We start from the raw sequence: 15,820 nt of genomic DNA, 5'->3' as shown, positions 1-15,820 counted from the left end.
GAATGTAAATACGTGTGTAATTATTTGCACGTATACCAGATGTGAAGCGGGGGGGGGGGGGGGAGGGAGGGAGGGAGTTGATCGAATCTAGCCGCTCGTAATATGGTCGGGCCGCAGAAAATTTGTTTCGGGGCCAGTCAGCCTCGACACACGCTATGATATAACTCGCTATGATAGGTGGGATATGATAGGGACTCTCTCGCACGCTCGGTCGAGGAGAAAGGGAGCTCGCGATGAGAAACGCTCGAGCGTCCTCGAGATTTGCGAGCACCTTTCACCGAGGAGGGTGGGCGCCACGCGTCACGTCAAGTTCGTTATTTGGGTCGGTCTTGCGAAACAGCGTGAGCCCGAGCCAACCAACCACCGAGCATCCTACCTCCTGTGTGTATATATATAGTATATGTATACGCGCGGCAAAGCCAGTCTGGCTGACCTTGGAAAGAGCCGACGATATTTCAATGGCGCAAGAAAGGACCGATGCAGCAAAGAAATCGCTGCCAACCTCGAGTCTCGGCTCCTTCCTAACGCCTTCTCCTGTATTCTCTTCTTCTTCTCCCAATACCTCCCCCCCCCCCCTCCCCACCACGACCACCTTCTCCCTATGCTTCCACTCAATCAACTCCACCAAAACTCTTCTGCCTCTCCAACCAATCGATACACTGCTAAACACAGTTTGCAAAACAAAAATATCTCTATCGACCTCTCCAGCGTATATACCGGGAACGTTTATACTAAGAACTGACCGTACACAAATTCAAATCTCTCCGTCTCTCTCGCTCTCGCAGCGAGCAATCGCCATTACCCTCGTCGTGAAACATCGATAGGTTTCTACTTTTGTCATTACGAGCTCGGCACAATATTTATAGAACGGTAAAGGTCGCACGGGGGGAGGTCCAAGGGACTAAACACTCACAAATTGACTTTTTTCAGAGTTATTATTTTCGATAATTGAGATAGCACTTTCACGTTTCTGCAGAGTCATTGTCATGCAAGATTTACGACGCTACCTGCGCCGCTTTTTGTCCCTCTGGACGGATATAGGTTAGGTCAGGTTCGGGTGAAGCCAGCCGGGACCTTCGCTAGGCCATTTTCTAGCTTCGCACGAGTAATGCATTTTTAAGTTTTTCTTATGTGTGTAGAAGCGAGCGCGTGTATAGTCCAAGTCAAGGCGGTTGTTCCTGTCAACAGTGAATTCCGGTGTAAAGCCCCGGGACTATTCACGAGTGGCACTAACCGAGTGGAAGCTCAATGTTTGGTAAGTAGCGCCGGAGTACTTAACGACAACTTCTACCCCTCGCTAACTTAACAGCAATTATTTATACTCGCGTAGCGTGGTAGCAGTTTCGAGGAACTAGCGTTATACACATTCGACGAAAGTCAGCCGTAACGACTAATTATTCCAACTATATACATGTAATAATGATGTATATAACCCACGGCTTTTGCGCCTAGAAACGAGATTGTACAATCTGACGCGGTGCGACTACTTTCAAAACTGGTCGTAATAACGCGTAAAACTAGGTTGCATTAATTCCCTTTGTAGCGTAACTGAAAAATTGCTCGGCGCTATATACCAAAGTGTACCTATATATACCTATCGTATAAAAGTATTATTACACACGTGCCGCGCGCGAACGCGATTACTTCTTCGATGAAGCCAACTTTTACCGTCTCTCGCTTCGAGGTTATACTTTTTTCGCCTAATTATTGCCAAATTTAACGAGCACGCGGGCATTAACGCGGCATCGTTCAGCGTTCGTTAAAAAAAAAAATTGAAAAAAAGGAGGGCGGGAGAGAAACGAGTGAAAATCGTCGTTGCTGTGTTACCTGGGGAGGTCAGGGATCGCGAGAAACGGGCAAATTGAGTTGTTCGAGATAAGGATCCGTGTGCGGGATAGGAAAAAAACCGGGGAACAACAATAACAATGGTATTATACGAATGAGTGTATATAAGTATATATATATATATATATATATAGCGAGAGGGGGACTGGGGGGAAAGTGGCAAAGTTTAAATTGCCGAGATTCCTTGGGATAGGTATTAAATGGATACTGATGACAAACTAAGCGGTAGCCTATACACGACTATAAGACGAGACCGAACGTCCATTCAACATTCCACGGACAGCTGTAGTCCTTTGCCGTACGAACCACGCACACCCCCTCGTTTTCTCCTCCTCCCTCTCTCTCTCTTTTTCACTCCAACTACAGCTGCGGCCAAAATTTCCAGCCGGAAATATAATACTCGCCCGGCTACCCCATAGCATCTTGTAACACGCCCATGTGCCTTTTTAACCCAAAAGAGAGGAAAAAAAGAAGAAAGAAGAGAGAAAAAAGGAGGAGAATCCGCCCAGTCAAGATATTCGTTTCTCTCCCCCGAATGGAGGCGAGATTGTTAAACATCTCAGGGTCCACCACGGTTACAACACAATCGGTTTTGATTTTCCGAGAAGCAAAAGACCGAGCGCGCGAGATAATTAAAGATGGATCCAATTAAATATCTCGGCATCTGCCAGCGCCCTCCCCCCCCCTCCCTCCTCCTCCTCCTACCGCTCTCACTCGTCCCATCTCGTTCGAGGCTACGGCTACATTCTCGTGCGAGTTATCAAGGCTCGAGGCGAACTCTCCGCTACCAATTCGCCTTCCTCGCAGTAGAAGGTTTGCCTTCCGGCGATGGAGCCTCGGCTTTTTTTCTCCTTGCAGTCCCAGGCGAATCCTGGTCAAGCGTCTAAGAAAGAAAAAAGTTTCGCATATTTGCGCTGGCAGCTTTATGTAGAGCGCTCACGCAAAGGTGCGAGTGCTCGACGGGATAAAAGAGCGAGAAAGGTGGTAGGGGGCCGAGAGAGAGAGAGAGAGAGAGAGAGACGGTGGTGGGGGAATCCCCCTGCACGTGAGGACGCGCACGCGCGTGTACCGCCAACGACGCTTCGGGGCCCAACCAAACCCGAGCGAATCCCGAGAGAATACGCGGCGACGCTGCTGCTGCTGCATTAGATCAGCTCCCAACGGCTACTCGCTTTTATCGTTCGCTCTTTCCTACGTGCTCGCGAATACGGAGCCAGGCGTGTGTTCGTTGCGTGTAATAGGGAACGAAATACTCGTTTTCCAGCGTTGCCGCGAGCTCGAAAGTCGCGATAGCGTTGGCGAGTTTGCGACTTGCGTGACGACTGCCATGTTTGCAGAGAGAGGTTAGCGCGACGAACGCGACTCGGTCGAGGCCCAGTCGCGCCACCTGCCTCGCTCCAGGAGTTACCTCCCCCTGCACGCACACCTACGGTACACAAGTACCTACACAAAAAGTCCTATAACGCCGGGGACACGCCACACCATCTCTTTTCAACCTTTCCCCCTCCCATTTTCCGCCTTGTCCTCACGCCACTACCTGTTAAGCGTGCACCACTAAGCTTCATAATTCCGCAAAAACTACGTATATACACACTTTTCCGTCCTCTATATACCCACGCTATTTTTCTTCTTCTTCTTTTTCCCTCCAGCCCAAAATCTTGACTCGATTCTTTCTTTCCCATTTATTTCTCCAGACCATCCTTACCTTCCTTTTACGTCCTAATTCATGTTGTTTCTTTCTCTCTTTCTTTTATTTTTTTACTGTTTTAGTAAGGGTCGGGTGAAACCCTAGAGAAGCCAGTGCTCGCCATCTGCCTCCTACGCATTGCTAAGAGCAGGAGGAATGGTGTCTGCACGCGATCCAGCGTGCATCTCTTGTCCACCGTTGGCCGTAAAGAGCTGGCTAGGCCAGTTCTGCCTAAGAAGTGGATGTAGTGGTAGTAGAAGCAGCGGAAGAATAAGAAGAAGAAGAAGACTATATAGGAAGCCGCTCCTCCCATAATCGAGCGTTTTCCTCTCGACTCCTCGGCAACCATCACGCCCTCCAAATCGCCGCCGCGCATTTCTAATCTGCCTACCTGCGAGAAACTTTCATCCCCCTTTCATGCCGAGAATTATTTAGCCGCCGGTGCGCCACGAACCGTTTCATCCTTCGAACGCAAATTCGAGTCAGATGTTCGTGCCATGCTATTTTTTCTTACTCATATTCCATACCCTTATTGACTTCTCTCCGCTTCTACCTTGTTCTTTCATTATCATTCATTTTTCTTTTCTTTTTTTTCAGGAACGTTTCTCGCGAAATTCTCCGACGATGGAGATTTCGTCGCGACGAATCAGTCAGTCACGTGACCAACGGCCGGATAAGACACGGTAGTGTAGCGCGAACATGCTCCAGGTGCAAAACAGCTTGTACGTGTATGTATACCGGCGTATGCGAGTGTGGTTGTGTGATTGCGCGTGCTCGCGTTAAACGAGAAGAGTGGGGGTTGGTGCAAAGGGGTAGCGAACTAAACTAGAAGCTCCGCTGCGTGACCTGTCACCGTGAACGTTGTTAGATTTATACGCGGACGCTAACTTGTCGCATATTTACCTCGTTGCTCTCTCCCCCCTTTACCTCCGACGAGACTCCCTTGCTGGCGAACCCCTCGTACCGTTTCCACCCCTTATCCACCCCCGATGACAACCCGCAACAATGCCGAGGTAGACTGCCCGACGCCAGATATACAAGCCAAAGATTGCCAAAGGCGATCTCCAATTTTTTCCTCCTTTTCTCTATTTCACCCACGCGCTTTATCTCCCCCCCCCTTCTCTATCTCTCTTTCTCCGTGCTCCTCTTGATTTTTTTGCCTCTTTCAGGTTCGTGCGTGACACGCTGCCGAGTCCAGGCCAGGTAGCCTTAGCCGCGGGGCGCATCTCTATCCCGGAATGCGATTCCCGGACACGAGTCCAACGAGCCGCGAAAAATCCTGCCTGGAAAAGGCCCACAATGCCTCAGGCCAGCACCACCCCTCCCACCATCGTCTTTCCCCTTCGAACCGTGTCGCACAGCTTTTACACTGCCCCAAATCGATGCCATTGTCCGGCACCGATCCCCAATCGCGCCCTCCTCTCCACAAAAAGCCAACAAAACCCATCGGATGGATCATCATCACGGGTCTTGGCTTTGGTCCCTTTTCGTTCTCCGACCTCCGTCCCTTTTCAGTCGACTCCCTCGCTCTCTCTCTCTCTCTCTTTCTCTCTTTCTCTCTTTCTCTCTTTCTCTCTTACTCTCCTCAATCGGTCTCTTCGTCTTTCCTTCGACGGAAAGAAAATCTTGCCTCGCGATCGATGACGGAGATAACCGGGGATGTCACGCTTGGATTCCCGGAAATATCGAGTCCGAGTAATGCGAGAATGGCATCCCGCGTTGAAATAGATCCGGCCGATTGAAAATGGGCAAAATACGAAAAGCGATTGAGGATCGAGCGCAGGCAGGGTATAGAGAAGTGGTAAGAGGTGGAGTAACAGGCGGAGGGGCAGGAGGAGGTGGGGGGGGGGGGGGGAATAGGAGAGGTCGATGAGAATTTTCTCGTGAGCGAGAAATGAGCAAGGAGTGCTGAAACAGTGCGGTTCCGCGGGGATTTGTACCGTACGGTGCTCCGCTTCTCAGGCGTTCAGCCGCTAATTCAGGAAACACCTGCCTACTCCTGGCAACGGCTTAGCTGTATGCACTTCTCTCTTTCTCTCTCTCTCTCTTTATCTTTTCATCCGTGTCGTCGTCTCCACACGAACGAAACGACCAGCGAGAGATATACGAAGAGCGAACCAGTCCTTCGATTTCGTGTTTCCTAACACGTTGAAAAACCAGCCAGAAACTGGTCCGGTCCCTTTTCAATAAACGCCCTTCTCCTCATTCTCCATCGCTGCTCGTTTCACGCGGACCGAGATAACAATTCTAGCGCGCCGCGCCCGCTACGGTTTTTCAAATCCCTCAGCTTACAATAGGCGATTCGCTCGCTTCAACGATCGACCATTTGAGAACGCGCCGCGACCAATTACCGATAACAAGCCTGTCCAATCAATAACCGCATTCCCGGGTCCGAAAACTATGCGATCTACAAAGAGTCGTGGAGTGGGGGAGACTCGCGAGAATGGAAAAGAAAGCATCGGGTATATATAATGCTGAGAGCAAAAGAGAAAGAGAGAGATATGCTATATACTCTATACACATATAGGATATATACTATATAAAAATAGAGAGAGAGAGAGAGAGAGAAGAGAACGGCCGGAAACGCGTCAGAAAGCGATCGGGCAGCCGAGTCATATAATTTCTCACGCTCGAACTGCTCTGGTAAGAGTGGTTGGCGTATTTTCCGTGCGATCGCCTTGGAAACGGCGCGGCGCCGTTGCTCTCGTTGCTGGACAGTCCAGTCCCAACCCATGAGCATAGTGCAGTCCGGTCGGGCTGTCCTGTCCTGTCCGGTTGCTGGAAACCGGCCTGGAAAGATCTGCCTCCTGCCGCACCGCGCGCTTATTTCTCGTCGCGCCACACGGAGCGCTGTGACAAAAAGAGAAACTACTCTGTGGCCTGTAGGGGGACAAAAAAGAGACTAAAGGGTGGTAGGAAGGAGAGAGGGGGGAAGAAGGAGCCGATAGGGGAACTGCTCTCGTTCCCTGGCTACCACCTCCCTCCCTCCTCCTCCTCCTCCTCCTCCTCCATCTCCTCGTCGCCGTCTTCGTCGTCTTCTTCGTCGTTCGATCCGACGACGATAGGTATCTTGCGCGCACTTTACCTGCACACGTACACGGTACACGCGCCCACGGACTCACGCACATATATATATATATATATATATATATATATATATATATATATATACGGGTATTTCTTCCATCCGTGGGCGTGTGCACTCGTAGTCGCAACGATGCGAAAGAGAGAAGGAGCGTCGAGGTTGGCTTTGGCTTGGACGCTCGGCTAGCACGCTATGTTGTCGACAGGCGTAGCCTTCTCGGAGGTTAGATGCGCGTGATAATGCGATCCGTGGCATCCATCCTATCCTCGGAAAAGGAGATAGGCCCCGCTCTCGTTCTCTCTCTCTCTCGGAACTCCCGAGGACATTGGACGGGAGTGAACGACGAGCTTTCGCGGAAAAGAGACGAGTGAATCAAGATATAGGGAAAGAATGAAAGCGAGTTAAGACAGAGTTAGAGGGGGGAGGGGACGGTGGGTATCGAATCGGGTTAGGTGTACTATAGTTACGGAGGTATAGCGTAGAATCCTATAAAGAGAGAGAGAGAGAGAGGGAGAACTCGTGGAATTGCGCGAGGTTACTAGAATGGCGGGTGTGGTGTGTGTGTGTGTGTGTGTACTTGCGAGAGCAACGAGAGTTAGAAGGAGAAGGTCGCAAAGAAAGGATGACTAGCGAGGGTTGTGGGGTGTGTGGGGCTATAGGGCCGCAGGGGAAAGGGAGAGCAAGAAGAGCTACCGGAGAGCCGGCAGAGCAGAGAGAGGATGCGTTGGTTCCGTTATCGACCTGCAGCAGGGCGTGTCTCTCCCCTTCTCTCTCTCTCTCTCTCTCTCTCGCGCGCGCGCGCGCTCCCTTTCTCCGCTTCTCCCCTCCTTCTCTCTCTTTCTCTCTACGGCAATGGAAGACTCGTTCGCGCGCGCGCGCGCGTGCCGATCCTCGTCCCTCTCTCGTTTCTCGTCGTCTCTCTGGCAAAGGGCGACTGGAGGAGGAGGGGGGGGGGGGTCTGCGGAGAGAAAGAGAGGGAGAGAGAGAGTTATACTTTCTCGCTGCGATATTCGCGTTGCTCCGTCTCCGTCGCTCGATCGAAAAGTGGCGGAGGGAAGGGGGGAGGGAGGCGTAAGGGGAAGGGAGCTCGTAGAACCGAGCCGGAGAGTGACTCGACCGACTCACGAAGCTTCGCGCGAGCCTCGAACCCTCCGACCCAATCCCAGCCCTGCTGGCTTCCTTTCCTTCCTTCCCTGACACATGCTTTTACTCCCTTCCTTTCTCCAACTACCTCCTCCTCCAACCCCCCCCCCCCCTCTATCTCTTTCTCAAACATACATGCACACGCTCATATACGAACGCCTGCGAAACTGCTTCTCGACGGTGCCACTCTCGGTCCTTGGTTATTCTCATTATTATTATTTACACCTTATAGGATCGAGCTCGTATGTATATCGTATATATATATATTCTGCGAAGAAGCAAGGGTGTTATAGCCACCGAGAAAGAGAGTCTCTCGACTGCCGACTCGAGTCCCCGGATCGGTCGAGTCGAGCGTGGAAAATCTTTGCTCGAGGGATAAGTAAGACGCGGGGGGAGAGAAAGACAGAAGAGTAAAAGGGGGAGGGGAGACTGCAGGGCATGGCAAGGCGCGTCGATCAAAGAGCAGAAATGCACTTTTTTCCTCTTTCAGCGATATCGATCTGAGGAAGGGACAGGACCTTAGACGATTCTTGAGCGACGTCCGACGGTAATAAAGCCGGCTCTAAGAGGCGGGAACGTGTCCCTGATAGTTTACCGTGGGACTAGGCCAGGATTTATGGGCCCGAAATTCTCTGACTGCAGTAAAACTTTCCCGGTCTCTCTCTCTCTCTCTCTCTCTCTCTCTCTCTCTCTCTCTCTCTCTCTCTCTCTCTCTCCCGTTCCCAGTTTTACGTCGGCGATTCGTGAAAAATGTGGCCCCGAAGGAAGTCAAGTATGGGGGGTCGTTGAAGAGCGAGGCTAAGGAGAGGAGATGAGTGAAAGAAGGGAAGATGAGTGAAAGAAGAGAGAGAGAGAGAGAGAGAGAGAGAGGGAGGAGAAGATAAGGGAAGAGAAGAAAAGTGGCTGCAGCTGCATTAGCCGCGTAAGTCCGGGACAGTCGAGGCTTATTACGCGCTCAGCTAGCACCAATGCAATGTTGCGAGTGTTGCCCGGGACCCGTTTACGGCTCTCCTTGCAATCCTCTCTCTCTCTCTCTCTCTCTCTCTCTCTCTCCCCCACCCCTCATCTCGTTTGCTCCCATGTTTATTCTCTTGTTTAACCCCCTCTCACCCGGTCCTCTTATACCTGCCAAGCTCTCTTCCGCCAAGACGAGGCCCCCTTACTTTTCATTACAATGGAGCGTGCACGCGTCGTTACTGCAGATTCAACCTTCCAGTTCCTCTTAATCGCGAATCCTCGGAACTCGTCTCTATCCCCGATCCCAGCGTAAATAAATAATCCGCCAATCAAGACCGGACTCCGATCGATGTGACTGGAATTTTCAACGCTCGCTCAAATTTTATCATACGTACACCTGATTTTCCTTTTACCACTGGACACAAGTGCGGGGGGAGGGTAGAGGGGGACCCTGTAGTTACACGAATAAATCCAAGGACTCGATTACTCTGTACGAATTTTTACATCGATCAGATAGAATTTTATTGCGGTACGAAGCTCTTCGTCTTTAATTATGCAGTGGAAATAGTTCTGTATCGTGTGTGTGTGCGTGAGTCTGGATCGGAAGAAGACACGTTTAATATTAATTATCTATTTTTCGTTTTGCAATTGGATAAAATTACAGAGACAGGGACGAGTTTAATTGAACAAATAAATCCTCAAGGACTCGGTCGCACTGTACGAATCCTTTCATCGACCTGGCTAATTGTATCGCGATACAATTCGGCCTTAATTATGCAATAGCAAGAGTCCTATAAGAAACCGTATAGGATCATGATTTGGGAAAACAGCGTTTAATATTAAAACATCGTTCAATCATGCACACACAAATATTAATCACGTTATACTTAGATCACCTATGATTTCCGAATAACAAGTCATTACTTATCCATCTCGTGGCTCTCCTTAAGTCGGTCGGTAATCGCACGATTTTCACAACTTTAATAATGAAACGTCTAAATGTGGTGGAGAATATGATTTTCCAGGTCGGTTAATCGCACCGTGCGAGGTTATCACAGTTTTTTCGACAATTTTCGTTTGCCATGTTTTAGACACGTTCCAGAAACATTCCTGGAACGTGTCGAAGAGACCGCCAGGGGATGAAGGCACGAGAGGGTGCAGAATTTTTGTCAAGGACGTTACGAGGACGTCGGAGACGAGATACGGTATCCTTTTCCAGAACACGATCGTTACTCGGGACCAGGCAGAACGCTTCCGAAACGATGCGGACCTCGCTCGGGATGTCCGCTTATGCTCCTATATGGTGATTGAAGGAAAAACTGCGGGAAGAAACGAATCCAATAAGCCAGTGGGGGGCTCGAAAGAAATCTCAAAGTTCGCCATGAGACATCCCGCTAACTTTTTTAACGTCTGGCTTTTCGGAAGTTTCCTACCCCCTCCCCCACCCCCTACGCCCCCTGGCGTCATAACCATCGCCCGGTGCTTTTTTCCAAGCATATTCCAGACATCTGTTAGACGTTATCGGGGAGTCGTTAATCCCGCTATGATTGCGCTCGAGAACCAAGGCTCGCTCGAGGTTTTCAGCAGTGCCAATGAAAAGCACTTTAGTTTCGGTGGAGAAAAAAAACTGGGAGAAACATGGGGTAAAGGAGAGCGCAGTGCAGAATGGGAGTGAGGGAGAGGGAGAGGGAGAGAGAGAGAGAGAGAGAGAGGGCTGCTGGACCGATAAGGAGGCGTCTGTCGTTACGATGAGTATCGGACTTTGCGACAGCCTCGTTACTGCAGACACTAATAACTTACGGAAATAACTAGGACCCTCATAAATAACCTCGAATTCTTTCTCTCTCTTTCTCCCCTTTGTCCCTTTCTACCTCCTCCCTTCCACTCCGTCCAATTCCGAGCGAAATTTAGCAAAAAATTGACTCTAATGAGAGATCAACACGATCTCGACCGGGATTCCACTCGGCTGCGTAACTGGTCAGCATTTTTCACAGATTTCAAGTGGCAAAAGAGAGTGCAGAAAAAACCTGGCGTGGTATTCGATAGCTTATCGTCCAAGCAACCGTCCGACCACCTTTCCTGAACTTCGTTCTCCAGCTCGTTATTATTATTAATCAGACGGCGGAATATCGTAAACGCCTTCCGACCGATTTCAGTGCGAGAGATTCGTTGGAATAATCGTAAACGATCTTTCAATTAAGACTCTTTTCCTTTGCTCTCTTCTTACCTTTTATTTTTTTCTTCTCCTTTTTCACTGGTAGTGTCAAACATATCGCTCACTGGTTGCAATAACTGCGCAATAAAGATTTCAGAGTTTTGAGATATTCGTTAAATGAAAATTATTCATTTTGTATAACTGAATTAGATTGCACAAATCATTATAGTTTTGTGAAGATTATTCTAAGGGCATTTATACCAGAGTGTTATATAATCTGATAGTATAAAAACTGGGCTGAATTTTAATAAATGATTATTTGTTTTTAATGCTCCTTCGCGTTTTACTAAAGAGTGTCACATTTGTCACCAAGGGAAAATTAGAAGAATTATTTGTGCGTCAAGTTTATTTATTAACAGAATACATGAAACAAGATTGTTACACACACAAAAGTTTATATATAACTGAAATTTATATTTTTTCGAGTTGTTCCCTTGTTGCAGTCGGTGAACGTTATACGTCAGTATATATATTATCGAACAAATCCCAAGTCAGATAGAAGATTACGTTTAGTAGGGTAATATGTTATAAACCAAGGTTTAATGATCCTGTTTTTACTAGGATATGTTTTGGCAGGATTAAAATAATGTTTTTATGACGATAAGTTTCAGTAGGTTATTATTAATCAGGCGACGGTGTATATTGCAAACACCTTTCAGCCAATTTCAATTTGAGGTATTCCTGGGAATGATCGTAAACGATCTTTCAGTTAAAACTCGTTTCCTTTGCTCTTCGTTTCTTACCTTTTATTTTTTTCTTCTCATTTCATTGGCTGTAACATACACACATATACATATTATATATTATCGAACAAGTTACAAATGTGTTAGAAGATTATATTTAGTAGGGTAATATGTGTTGTGTATACTAAGGTTTAATGATCCTGTTTTTAGTAGGGTATATTTTGACAGGATTAAAATAATGTTTTTATGACGATAAGTTTCAGTGGGTTATTATTAATCAGACTATGGAATATCGCAAACACCTTCCAACCAATTTTAGTGAGAGAGATTCGTTTGAATAATTGAAAACGAAATTTCAGTTGAAATTGATTTCCTTTGCTCTTCGTTACTTACCTTTAATTTTTTTCTTTTTTTACATTGGCTCTGTATCATATATATATATATATATATATATAGAGCTATATTATCAAACTAGTCGTAAATGAGTTAGAAGATTATATTTAGTACAGTAATGTTGTTTTATACCAAGGTTTAATGATCCTGTTTTTAGTAGGATATATTTTATCAGAATTAAAATAATGTTTCAATGACGATAAGTTTCAGCAAGTCGTCATTAATCGGACTAGGAAATATCGCAAACACCTTGCAACCGATTCCAGTGGGCGAGATTCGTTTGAATAATCGCAAACGATCTTTCAATTAACACTCGTTTCCTTTTCTCGTTCGTCTCTCGTCTTTTATTTTTGCTCTCATTTTTTCATTAGTGGTGACTCTACATATATATATCATTACGTGAATTAGTCTCAAGTCAGTTAGAAGGATATTGAGAATGATTAAGGGCAATGGAAGAAACGATTAATAAGTCGAGGCTTAAAAAGACAGAACGGTGTGTGTCTCCAATAAGAAAGAATAAGAGGCTTACTCCACGACCAGGGGGGACGACTTTAATCGGAATTTGTCGTTACGGTTCGGAATTTTCCCGTGACGTAATCGTCTACCCCCTAGCAGTAGCGCGCACCCCAAAAATGACGTGGCCGCAGAGTTCCACGGTATATAACTTCATAGTATAGCTAGCACACACACACACACACACAAACAAGTATGCACCAGCGATAAATCAACATTATCGCTCCGAGCGTGGCCAAAGGAAAAATTGCATTCGATTATAAGATCAACATTCATCGATGAAATTGGAGCTAAAAGCACCACCTTTGGGTAGAAATGAGGTAGTATCCGTCGATGGGCTTTCACAGGAAAGTGCTATAGCTGATAAATCTACCGTAGATTCAATAGCTACTTATTTCCCTTTTTTTCAGACATTCATAAACAACCATTAAGACCGCAAACATTCATTCACCTTCTTCTCTTTTTGGAAAATGTACCGATCACTTCGACCACCAACCATTCCTAAGATTCTTAATTAGCAATAAGCTGTTTCGTGGGATTATTTTTATCGTCATTGTTACGTAGAATAGCGAATGTTTTTTTATCTCTCGTTTTCTCTCTAACTATCTGACAAAGGAAACGGGTATTTATGGAAATTTGCATATTGTCCAATTAATTTTTATCACATTCCAGTGAGTGGAAGGACAAAGTGTCGGAGCGCTTCTTCATGCATTATCAAAAGACTCTATATAATTTAGCGAAACGGTACATCCGTTTTCGTTTCATCGTTTTAAATAATTTTGAATTGAATTTTTAATCATTGTTATCCTATAAAGATTTCCATGGACGGTATCAAACGGGCGTTAGTTGATATCAATCGATGGCGCAACAATAATTCTTGCGTATAAACAACAGATTTATTTTTAATTATGCATCGGGTTATTAGCGTGAGTAAACTTTAAATACGAGAATTATTCTTCTCTCACCCCCTCCAACTCTCGCTTTACTCAGCATTATTGTTACCAGCGAAGCATAATATTCGTTTTCAATTTTACATACTTTATAACATTTATAGTATACATGCAATTTCTATTGTGCCACTCGTACAGTATCAGATATAGCTGGCCCCCATCCACCGTGTGCCTATTATAGAACCATCCCATTATTCAAACTTACGGGTCCCGACCTTGTACATAAATAAAACGTTTATTATTATTATTATTATTTGCTATTACACTACTACCGCAATAATACGAAATTTAATCAATAACCAACCGAATCTTTGACTGCAACGTCCAAGTCAGTTTTCTATTGTGGGATATACAGCATTAATGGGAATATCCATTTGAGGGAAAAATGAATGTGAAAGTCTTTCCATAGATGGGAAAACGTATAAAAAAAAGGAAACAAGGAGGGAAAAGAATAAAAGAACGATAGGAACGGAGGATAGGAAAAATGAAAAACTCTCTCATATACCTGCTCATTTTTGATACATGATTGCTTCCGATCAACACCGAAATAAAAGCAAAAAAGGAAATACAAGAGAGGAGAGACAGATTTTATCTCCATCGAGTGTTATATACAAGGCAAATGATTAAAAAAAGAAAAAAACAGACGCGAAACGCTTCGGATAAGCCGCACAATTTGTGACGCCGGTGCAGACAGAGAGAGGAGTTATTATAAGTGGAAGGAAGAAAAGACAGGGGTGAGCGTAAGATACGTTAGGTGAGGAGGGGTTGGGGAGGGGGGGGGTGGATTTTGCGAGGTGACGTAATTGTTTGGTGACGTTGTATTGTCGAGGGTTAAAGCGAGGAAGGTCGAAATGGGAAGTTTCGGGCATGGCCAATTGTTTTGCTGACGTTGTTATTGGTAATGTAGGTAGAATGAATGGGGAACGATTGGTGGTAGTGGCTGCGCATGAGAATAGGACTGATGGAAAGTATCGCGTCGTGCGGAGAGAGAGAATAAAGGGACATTTATCGGAGGGTGAAAGGACGACGAGTGTGTAAGAATGTATCCATACGAGGTTACAACGCAAAGGATGCTGGAAGGAAAGGAAAGGAAGCGTGTGTCGTATCCGTTCTTGCGACACGATCGTTAGCCTGCACCAATGGGACTCGTCGAAAATGACGCGACTCTCCTCCCCCCCCCTTTCTCCCCAACCTTCCTTCTATACTTATACAACCCTCTATTCACCCCACCGTTGGCAGACTCGACCCTTAAGCTCGATTTCTGCTTCTGTGCCTCGTCCTCCGGCGATGGTCTTTTCCAGCTTTGGACTTTTCTCTCACTCTCTCTCTCCATCTCTCTCTTTCTCTCTCTTTAGTAATTATCGTGCTTCGCATACCAAACCAGTCATTGGCTGCCGCGCTCGCTAACTTTTCTGGGCTTACCGGGCTTACGGGGCTTTCTCACTCAAGCACACACATAAAAACACTCTCTCCCTCTTACATTCTCTTTCTCTCACCCACGAGGACCCCTGGTTAATCGATATAAACATGGTCCCAAATCGAGACACCGAAAGAATGCCGATGTCAACGAATCGGCCACGCGCTGCAATTCCACGAGAACCTAACCTCATTCCAGGCGTCCAATTCTTACCCTTTCCTCGCGAATCACTCTCCCTTTCTTTTCACTCATTCAATTACGAAGCTTCCTCCTTCTTGTTCCGCGAAAACCAGAAAAACAACAGAGCTGATCGATAAGTACCGAGAAAGAGACTGATGAGAGCGTTTTATCCAAGAGTCTGCAACGCGTTCCGCTAGTCATTCGGGGACTTCCTCGCATCTCTCTCTTATAATCCCCCCCCCCCCCCCCCCCCCACTCCCTCACTTCGGTGTTCCGAACGTTCGCAGCGCCACTCAGCCCGATCTCCTTTAATGGAACATAAACAATGTCTTACCGCGACTACGACAAACTGCAATTGTCTCGGCGTTTAATTGCCACTTTCAATATGATTACTATTCCTATCGACTGTATATATCGTAAAAGCGTATTGCAGCCGATTCTAGGACCGAGCTTCCCGCATGAATAGCATCGACCATGCACTCTCTCGAAACTTCCAGGGACTTAAAATCAAATGCCGATGGAACGGTGAAACGGTAAAACGAAAGAAAGTTTTTCATTAAATAAATCGTTCTGTTCCTCCCACTCGTCTATAATTGCTTTTTCCCTGTCTCTCTCTCTTTCTATGTGTCTGAAGCGTTTGTACAGTTTTACATCGATCGCCACAAACTGGCAAACGCCACGGTGAGAAAAAACGATATACGCTCTCCATACGGTTTCATTATCATAGTAATAAATATATAGATATCTCTTTT

The sequence above is a fragment of the Prorops nasuta genome, unplaced genomic scaffold (genome assembly GCF_024137725.1).
Source record: "Prorops nasuta isolate Cenicafe-Biocafe unplaced genomic scaffold, Cenicafe_Pnas_1.2 PNAS00002, whole genome shotgun sequence".
Lineage (NCBI taxonomy): Eukaryota > Metazoa > Arthropoda > Insecta > Hymenoptera > Bethylidae > Prorops > Prorops nasuta.
The sequence above is the reverse complement of the archived record's forward strand: the minus strand, read 5'-3'. Positions refer to the sequence as shown.